This window comes from Symphalangus syndactylus, chromosome 10 (assembly GCF_028878055.3).
Source record: "Symphalangus syndactylus isolate Jambi chromosome 10, NHGRI_mSymSyn1-v2.1_pri, whole genome shotgun sequence".
NCBI lineage: Eukaryota > Metazoa > Chordata > Mammalia > Primates > Hylobatidae > Symphalangus > Symphalangus syndactylus.
Window position 1 is genome coordinate 131554951 of NC_072432.2, and position 9545 is coordinate 131564495.

The window sequence follows — 9545 nt, forward strand, 5'->3', positions numbered from 1 at the left end:
CTAACGCACGAGAATTGCTTGAATCCGGGAGGTGGAGGTTGCAGTGAGCCGAGATTGCATCACTGCACTCCAGCCTGGGTGACGGAGTGAGACTCTGTCTCAAAACTAACTAACTAAAAGAAAGACCCTTGGAAGCAGACCACAGATGGGCCATCTAGGACACTGCATGGGGCACATTCCCAGAGCTGGGATAGAAGCAGTGCTTGCCAGAGGATGCCCCTAAACCCATATTCCACATCTTACTACATCCCAAAAATACACCTGATGCAGGCCTGTCACCCAGAAACGCACACCTGACCAAGAAAACCCAGGTCCCATGGTGTCAGAGTACTGAACAAGTTCTCAGGTTCCAATGGGAAAGAGTGGTGTCATGTTGAGATGGTTAAGCTTGCTTCGACTTGGCCACTCTGTCCCCAGAAAAGCCTGCCGCCTCCTCCTAGGTGTGGGCTGGCTGCTGGCTGCAGACTGCCCTCTCTCAGCTCCCTGGTCAATGCACTTCGAATTCATCTGCCAGCGTCCCTCTTGTTCTTTCCCAAAAAAGGTACAAAAAGTCTCTTCCTCTCCTATCCCTCTGGCCCTCAAGTTTGACATCTGTAAAACAAGGATGTTAAGAAAACCTGGCCTCCTGGCACCAACTCCTGGAATAAGAAGTGGGCATACACCCCATGCCACCCACCTGCAAAAAACACAGTGACACAGGCCACCAGTCCAACATGCTGTCTGGGACCCTGCCACCTCCTCCTTCACCTCAGTTTCTCATTCTACTAATCGATGAATTTTTCCAATCCCTTAGGAACAACTTCCTTCCTTCACTGCTTGACAGATGTGACCTGCAGCCTTGCAGGTGTACACAGCAGCTTCCTCCAAGACCCTGCAGCTGGTTCCCCCCACCCCGTCTCTCCAATATCAGCCAGGCTCCTGGGATTCATGCCTGCATGCAGAGGTCCTCGGTGGGGAGCAGAGAGGGGGCACATCTCAGTTTCCCACTCATCGGAGGGGGCTGAAATACTTGCTTTGCCTCCATCACAGGTGGTTATGAAGACTGAATGGGCTGCATGGGTGAAAGTGCCTGCTGTCTTCTCACTGCAGTACTGATCCAACATACAGGGTGGACAGTGTCTGGTGAGATAGCAGGGGCTGGACGGACCACGTGACCTTGAAGCTCTCCCACTTCTAAGAGAAAAACCTATGAATGTCAGATCTCCTTCTCCAAAAATTATGTAAGGAAAACTAGCTGACGAATTCATGGCCAAATCTTTTTATTCTTTCTGAGACAGAGTGTTGCTCTGTCACCCAAGCTAGAGTGCAGTGGCACGATCTCAACTAACTGCAACCTCCATCCCCCAGACTCAAGTGATCCTCCCACCTCAGCCTCCCAAGTAGCTGGGCTAATTTTCTGTATATTTAATAAAAATGGGGTCTCACCATGTTGCCCATGCTGGTAATGAACTCCTGGGCTCAAGAGATCCACCTACAGTGGCCTCCCAAAGTGCTGGGATTACAGGCATGAGCCACCACACCCAGCCTGGATCTTTTTATTCTTGTCCGCTGGAGACAGTATGAATTCATACCCTTCCATTTATGATCTTGCCACCCTGGGATAGTCACTTAACCATTCTGAGCCTCAGTTTCCCACTTAGAGGAAGCTACATCACAAGTGATTACGAGGCTCAAATGGGTGGTGTGGGTGACTGTGCCCATTCTCTCCTCTCTAAAGTACCAACCAAATGTAAAGAATTATGTATTTGTATTTCAGATACAATATTAAGATATTTATAATTCTCATTGTGTAGTGCTTTGAGTCACTCCTTAATAGCACTCTCAGGAGATTTGGCAATTGGCAGCAGAAGGACAGGAACTTCCAACCTTTCCAAAGGCATTTCTGACTCTCCATCTTCATGTCTTATGTTCTAGACCTGTGGCCCACACGGTGGCCACTGAACACTTGAAATGTGGCTGGTGCTAACGGATATGCTAGAAGTAAAACGTATACACCGCATCTTAAAAACTCGTTATGAAAAAAATGTAAAGTATCTCATTAATAATTTCTATATTGATTACATGTTCAAATGATAATATTTTGGAAATATAGTTACATTAAATAAAATCTAAACAAACAAGTTAATTAAAAAACAAATTTTGGCCAGGCGAGGTGGCTCACGCCTGTAATCCCAGCACTTTGGGAGGCTGAGGTGGGCGAATCACGAGGTCAAGAGGTCTACACCATCCTGGCCAACATGGTGAAACCCTGTCTCTACTAAAAATACAAAAATTAGCTGGGCGTGGTGGTGCGTGCCTGTAGTCCCAGCTACTCGGGAGGCTGAGGCAGGAGAATCGCTCGAACCCGGGAGGCAGAGGTTGCAGTGAGCTGAGATCACACCACTGCACTCCAGCCTGGCAACAGGGCAAGACTCCATCTCAAAAAAAAAAAAAAAAATTTTTTTTTTACCTGTTTCTTTTTTTTAACTTAATTTCCAATGTGGCTTCTAGAAAATCTGAATGTACACATAGTTGATGTTACAATGTTACATTTCTTTCTTCCTTTCTTTTTTTGAGACGGAGTCTTGCTCCGTCACTCAGACTGGAGTTGCAGTGGCGCAATCTTGGCTCAACCTCCGCAACCTCCGCCTCCCGGGTTCAAACGATTCTCCTGCCTCCCAAGTAGCTGGGATTACAGATATGAGCCACCAAGCCCAGCTAATTTTTTTATTTTTAGTAGAAACAGGGTTTCACCATGTTGGCCAGGCTGGACTTGAACTCCTGACCTCAGGTGATCCACCCGCCTTGGCCTCCCAGAGGGCTGGGATTACAGGCATGAGCCACTGTGCCCGGTTTTTTTTTTTTTTTTTTTTTTTTAAACAGGGTTTTCCTCTGTCCCCCAGGCTGGAGTGCAGTGGTGCAATCACAGCTTATTGCAGCCTCTGCCTCCTAGGCTCAAGTGATCCTCCCACCTCAGCCTCCTGAATAGCTGGGACTACCAGTAAGCACGAGCATACTCATCTAATTTGTGTATTTTTTGGTAGACACAGGGTCTCACCATGTTATCCAGGCTCATCTCCATCTCATGGGCTCAAGCAATCCGCCTGCCTTGGCCTCCCAACGTGCTGGGATTACAGGCGTGAGCCACTGTGCCCAGCTGCTTGTGTTCTATTTCTATAGGGCGCCACAGCTCGAAGCAACATCCATGCCTCTATGCAAGACTTTCTTCTTGCCATCCCTTGTTCTGCAACAGGCCAGGCCTTCCCTTTTCTCTGAACTCCACCTTAATAAGCTGTTTCTTCCATAAGTCTTTCTTGGGCCTTCTAGCTGGAGAATTTCATTACTCCAAATTTGCAAAACACATTACTAGCCCCTCTCACATGGCACTTAGGTCATATTATATGATTGTTATTTATGTTCTTCATTCTCGTCTCTCCCCACGAAACTGCAGGCTCCTTCAGAACAGGGTCTGTGCCTCCCTAACCTTTGCTAACACCCTCGGCACCTAGTATGCACACAGGAGATGCCAACATGTTTGTTAACTGGATGACGAAGGAAAAAAAGGGCTATTGAAAAGAAACTGATATAGATACTCCTCCAGAAAAAGAGGCTGAGAATATCAGAGAAAAGCAATTAGCTAGTACCCCTTGTTAACCAGCCAAACTCTAGTCCAAAGAACACTCAGAAAATTTCTGGACAACTTGGTTCTTCAGAATTGAGGAAATAACACCAAAACATTAATCCCTTCAGATGAGAATAAGACTTATTTTTTCCCCAAAGCGACCATTCTCTACTCACATGTTGAGAGGGCAGGGGGCAAGTACTTAATAAACATATGGAGAAAGTTACTCAGCTCAGCTTGCTAAATTTTAGTTGGCCCAATGGAAATGCTAATTTTTTGAGTCTCTGTTAAAAAAGAAAGTGTCTAAATGTCCTTGGAAGTAAGAGACATATAAAAAATTAGCAGTAAGTGGCCAGGCACGGTGGCTCACACCTGTAATCCCAGCATTTTGGGAGGCCGAGGCCAGCGGATTGCTTGAGGTCAGGAGTTCAAGGCCAGCCTGGCCAACATGGTGAAACACCATCTCTACTAAAAACACAAAAAATTAGCCGGGCATGGTGGCACACGCTTGCAATCCCAGCTACTAGGGAGGCTGGGGCAGGAGAATCCCTTGAACCAGAAGGCGGAGGTTGCAGTGACCTGAGATAGCGCCACAGCACTCCAGCCTGGGCAACAGAGTGAGACTATCTCAAAAAAAAAAAAAAAAAAAAAGCAATCAGTGAAACACGAACTGCTGCACATAACCTAGAAAACCTTGCTCTTGAAGACAGGACGTACTATGAGTGGAACCCCACCAAATTCTTGGGATAGTTCATCCAGGTTAGTGCTATTAAATGGGGGAGAGGGCCCTCAACATGGTTTCTTTCATTGCAGGGGAGAGATAAATGGTGGTGAGGAGAGAATTTCTGTTTAAAGTAGATGCAACCTTACGAGGAAAAACAAATATCCTAGCTCAAGTCTGACATTTCATCCTCTCTGGAAACACCAGAATCTTCTCTCAAGCTCTGCATCTGGGCTCCCACTAGTCCCTAGTGCGTTCAGGCCTTTTACAAAGCTCTGGGGAAGACAAATGTAAGACACAAATTTCCCAAGAGGAAATTAAACTCATCAAGTGATGTGAGGCCCTTTCAGAGTAAGACATTTGAATCAATTCTAACTCCTTTTCCTCCAGCAGCAACAGGCTCAAACTTTGCTAGGATGTTCTGTAACTAACAGCCATTTTGACCAAACACACTTTAGAAACGGAGGCAAGAAAAAAGTCTTTGTAGAAGCCGGCTGCTAAACCCCCAAGTTCATACCAGCAAATCTCTCATTTTAGGAGTCTTGTTTCAGGTCAATACTGAAAACAAAGAGCACACCACTAAAAGCAAAACCCATGGATTTTCCTTGGTCTCTAAAGCTTGAGTCTGCCTACCCAGTGTTCAATTTTCTTGCCCTCTGGAGTCCACCAGGAATAAAGCTAGCCCAGCCTGAGGGATGCACCGATGTATCTAATCCTCTGCCCCTAGGGAGTGGGGGACACTTCTCCATTTCTTCCTGAGCCTTTGCTTCCCTTGCTATCAAAGGGCCACCTAACAGAACTTTCTAACATCCTCCATGGCCAGAGGCCAAGGAAAAGAAGCACCCTAAGATTGTTCAAGTGGTGCCCACTCTGGCCTGAATCCCCACTGGGAAAAATACCTCGAAAATGAGCATTTCTGCAGGCATGTTTGGAAAAGCAGGCAGTGAAGTACGGCAGTCCAAGTGGCTCTCAATCTGGATGAACCTCATTAAAAAGCTGACACTCAGCTATGACTAGGAGAAAATGCAACAGATATTTCAAGCAGCTCGTCACTGATGCAGTTCATAACCCTCCCAGCTGGAGTCAGACCCCAGCAGCCTCCCAGTCCCCAAACACCCTGCACTCGGAGGGTCGGGGCAGCCCCGGAGCTTCTCCTAACCCACTGGGGGTAGGATATGTAAACAAGTCATTAGGGAGGCAGGCCATCGGCAAAGACGGCCAGCAATAGCAGAGGCAGCTGAACCTCGGTCACCCAGAGGAAGGTGGATGACCCAGGCGTGGGGGTGATTAACCAGACCAAGGAGCGTCCCACGGGGCCCTGCTACTTCGCTTTTAAACAAGCCTCAGGGAGGAAACCAGGATCCCGGGCCAAGGGAGGAAAATGGCCACTTTCTGCTAAACAGTCTCAAGGCTAGATAGTATTCCAAAAAAAGCGCTGGTCCGGAGGTGCAAAGGGTAGGGCACATCTGCGGAGGAAACAGTCACCTTAATTACCACGTCTAGAGAAAGTGCGATTTCATTACAGCCTCCAAAACTACCGCCCAAAGAAGGAAACCAGAGAAGTGTTTTCAATTTGAAAGAGGCTGGAAAGAAGCGGGTGAGAGACCGACTCTCCCCACCCTCCCGCAACTTTGGACCACAAGGCGCTTTCCTGCCTCAAAGACTGTTACCAAACACAACTCCAAAATCCAACCCCCGCTTTCAAACCTGTAGCCGTTATTTAAACGGTAAAACGCCCCACTTTAGTTTCCGGGGGATGCGGCCCAAATCAGTCCTTAAAAACACACAGGGAGCGCCTCTGGCAGCAGCCGCCCACGCCCCCGGCCCTGCGCACCGGGCTTGCTCTGGGAGGGGCGCGTGACGCCACCGCGGGGCGGCCGAGAGGGGACCGCGGGCTCCGGGCAGGGCAGGCGCTCCCGCAGCTCCAGCTATAACACAAGGGAGAGAAAGCAACGGTTTGGTTCCAGAAACTTCCATCGTCAAGGCCAGTTCTGGCCAGACGCACAGCCAAAGAGCCCCCCTAGTCTAGCGGATGAACCGTTCACGAGTGGCATCGCCTAAAACCTTGGCCCCGTCTCCCAAGATGCCTCTTTTCTGCGCAATCCAGAAAGCACCCCGACCGCCGCCACCCACCAGCGGCGGCGAATAACTTGGTGAGATCTTAAACAACTCGAGATCCAAGGGAACTTTCTTTTCTCCCCCGAATCTCAACGCCGCATCTCCAAGTCTCCAGAAATGTTAAGGAGGGAGGTGGTCAAGACAGGCTGAAGAATCTGAGTTTTAATTTGGGGGAGGGGGAGGGGAGGAAGAGGGAAGTTAATAATGCGGCTGCGGTGTACCCGTGTGGGGTGAAACGGAACCAGATGCGGCTGCTACATCTGGAAAATGGGGGTGGGGGAGTGCTGGGGAAGAAAGGCACCGTGGTAATGTTTTTCAAACGGGTTGATAGCTTCTGGGCCCAGAACAAGAAACAGGCTTCACACCCCCGCCCCCCCACCCCACCGCCACCACCAAAAAAGTGGCTGCCTCATAGGGGTGTGTGTTCTATATGAACCCCATCTACAAGGTCCATAAATTCCTCTGCAAACATGGGTCGTGGCATCACTTTTCTCCCAGCCCCAAACATAACGGTAGGGGAAGCGAGGTGCAGAGGGGTCTGGGCCAGAGAAGCAAACGCATCGCTGCCGAATGAACCGCACCGGACAAAAACCCTCATCCCTTCCCCCACCCTCCAGGAACCAGATTGGGACGGAACGGTCCTTCCGCCCCCGTCCCACACCTCGGCTTAACGACCGTGGGTCGTCCTCCCGTTCCCCAAACTTCCGACCATTTCAGAGACCGTCCAAGTCATAAGATCACCCCTTCTGGAAAGGGGAGTCGTTTTTCGCTCTCAGCTCAAGCAGATTCAGCCATTTGGTGACGACACCTCCTTAAAACCTATTCCAAGAGAAGCTCTTAGCCCTCCACGTCCTCCGCAGTTCATCCCCCACCCCATCCGCCCCCAACTCGGACCCCAGGCTTTCCCGGGGGTGGAAAAGGACTTAGGAATGTCCCGGATTTTTAGCGTTGAGCCCAAAGCTACCTGCTGAATTGGGGGTGAATCCCCAAAAGGGAACCAAAAAGACATGGAGTGGAATGCAACACACACACATAACACACACAACGCACCCCACCTCGCCGCCCACTCCCGCCCTCCTCCCCAGTCCAGGAAACCGCGGGCCTCGCCGCCTTCACCCCGGGCCTGTCCCTCCCAGGACTCACCGAGGAGCCGCCGCCGCCTCGCCAGCTCCCGAGCGCGAGTTGGAGGAAAAGTTGGGCGGCGGGAAGAGCTGCGGGACGAGCGCAGGGAGGGGGCGCAGAAGGAGACGCGGGCGGAGGGAAGGGAGGGGAGACCCAAGGGGGGCTCGGATCGCCCAGGAGGGAGCCAGGAGGTGAAGGGGGCGGGCGGCGAGCGGAGGGAGGCGCCGGCCCCGGCTGGGCTGCGGTGGGCAAAGCGCGCAGCCCGAAGCCTCCGGCGCCGGGGGCCGCTCGGGACGCCAAACCCGCCCCAGATCCGGGGACGCCGCGGCTCCTACCTCGCTCGGCGTGGAGGTTCCGCCTCGGGAGAGTCCGCCGTGGCTTCTGCGAGCGGGCGTGCGCCCGCGTCCGCGGCTCCGGCCCGCCGCCCCCGGGCTCTGTTCGGGTCCTGGCGGGGTCGCAAGAGCTCCGCGGCCGGTGCTCGACTCCCGGCGGGGCTCGGTGCTCGGCGCCTCCAGCCCGGGCGGGAACAATGGAGCCGGAGCTGGTGCCCCGGAGGCGGGGCGGGGGGAGGGCTCCCGTCCGCCGCCCGGGGTCTCCAGACCTTGTGCCCCCCTTCTCCAGAACGCGGCGGCGCCTCACGCTCCTTGCAGACCGGGCTCCATCGCCCCGCGGAGGCCCCGGCGCCGCGGCGTGCCCGACTGCAGCACGGGTACCGTGCGCCCTGCGGGGCGCCCTGAGCTCGGACCGGAGAAAAGTCCTCGGGCTCCGCGGCTTTTCAAGCAGCGGCGCGCTCGCGGCCGGGGAAGGCGAGGCCGCCGCAATGCGCTACGAGGAGTCTCGGTCCCGTCCGGACGTGGCCGCCCAGCTCCCGGCACAGCCCGGGTTCCTCCGCGCGCTGCGGCTGCACCAGCGTCCGGGCTCCCGCTCGCTGCCGCCTGCCGCCGAGGACGCCGCGCCTGTGGCCGCAGGAGCGCTCCGAGCGCTGTGCGCCGGCGAGGCGCGAGGGCTCGCCCTCTCACTCCCACCCGCGCTGGTCCCTCCTCCGCCTCCGCCCCCTGCAGCTGCCTGCTGGGCCTTGTAGTTCCCCAGCCGCGGCCCCAAAGGAGGGGGAGCGGGCGGAGCGGGCCGAGCGGGCCGAGCTGTCCGGCGCTCTGCCCTTCTCTTCCTACAGCCTGGTCTCCTTTGGCGTTTGCGCCCCTGCATCTGAGCACGTCCCAGAGAGCGCCGGAATGTCAGGCCCTAGACATAGCAGCAGTTTGGGAGGCGGGGGGCAGGTGAAGAGACGCCGCAGCCTTGAGGTTGTACCTGGTAGCGTGGGCTTTGGAGTCTGTGCGCCTTGGGGAAATGATTTTCGCGCTCTAAATCTCGGTTTTCCCATCTGTAAAAGGGGGATAATAGTGCTTTTCATATAGAGTTGAGGCGTCAACGAGGGCCTGGCGCATAGTTAACACTTAGTAAATACAAGCTGGTTTTATGATGAGAAGGTCAGCCCCTCCTCAAACCCTTCCATTGGATTTCAGCTTTCCCCAGCCACATGATTTAGGTTTTGTGGTCCACCGGGAACTGGACCCTGTAGATTCTACAGCGATGTTGTTGGCTTCTAGAAGTCTCCAGCTTGCAGTGAACGTCTAGGAAGCAAAGAGTAAGCAGTGGGAGTTGAGGGGAGAGGTGTGGTTGGTTTGGAAATTAATCACAGCCCACTCAGAACACCCCCCAGTACTGTGGAACACAGGAAAGTGGCTAAAATGCTTCCCCCTGAGTCTTCCCGCAGAGTGATATAATGTAGTGGTTCCCTAATCCATATGGACACAGGTCCTAGGGAACGTCTGAAAAATACAAATTCATGGGCCTGCTCAGACATGAGGAATCACGCTGTCCCAGGAAGGAGCCAAGAGCCTGTATTTTTTCCAAGGCTCCGTGGGGCATGTGATGTGAGCCCAGGCTGAGGCTACCGTTGGAGTGGGAAGTAGGCAGCACTAGGTC

General features: G+C 53.0%; 1 protein-coding gene across 4 annotated transcripts in view; it reads right to left on the minus strand.

Moving 5' to 3' along the window:
• The window catches only part of FGFR1 (fibroblast growth factor receptor 1), a 57625-nt gene extending 49055 nt beyond the window's left edge, over positions 1-8570 (minus strand). Inside the window, exon 1 of one of the 4 annotated variants that reach the window (XM_055296002.2) lies at positions 7584-7755. The gene's annotated coding sequence lies outside the window, so the exon portion shown is untranslated. Of the gene's footprint in view, positions 1-7583; positions 7756-7897 lie in introns of those variants that run through there. The other 3 variants (XM_055296003.2, XM_055296005.2, XM_055296004.2) reach the window with 3 other exon arrangements.
• Between the last annotated feature and the right edge of the window lie 975 nt (positions 8571-9545).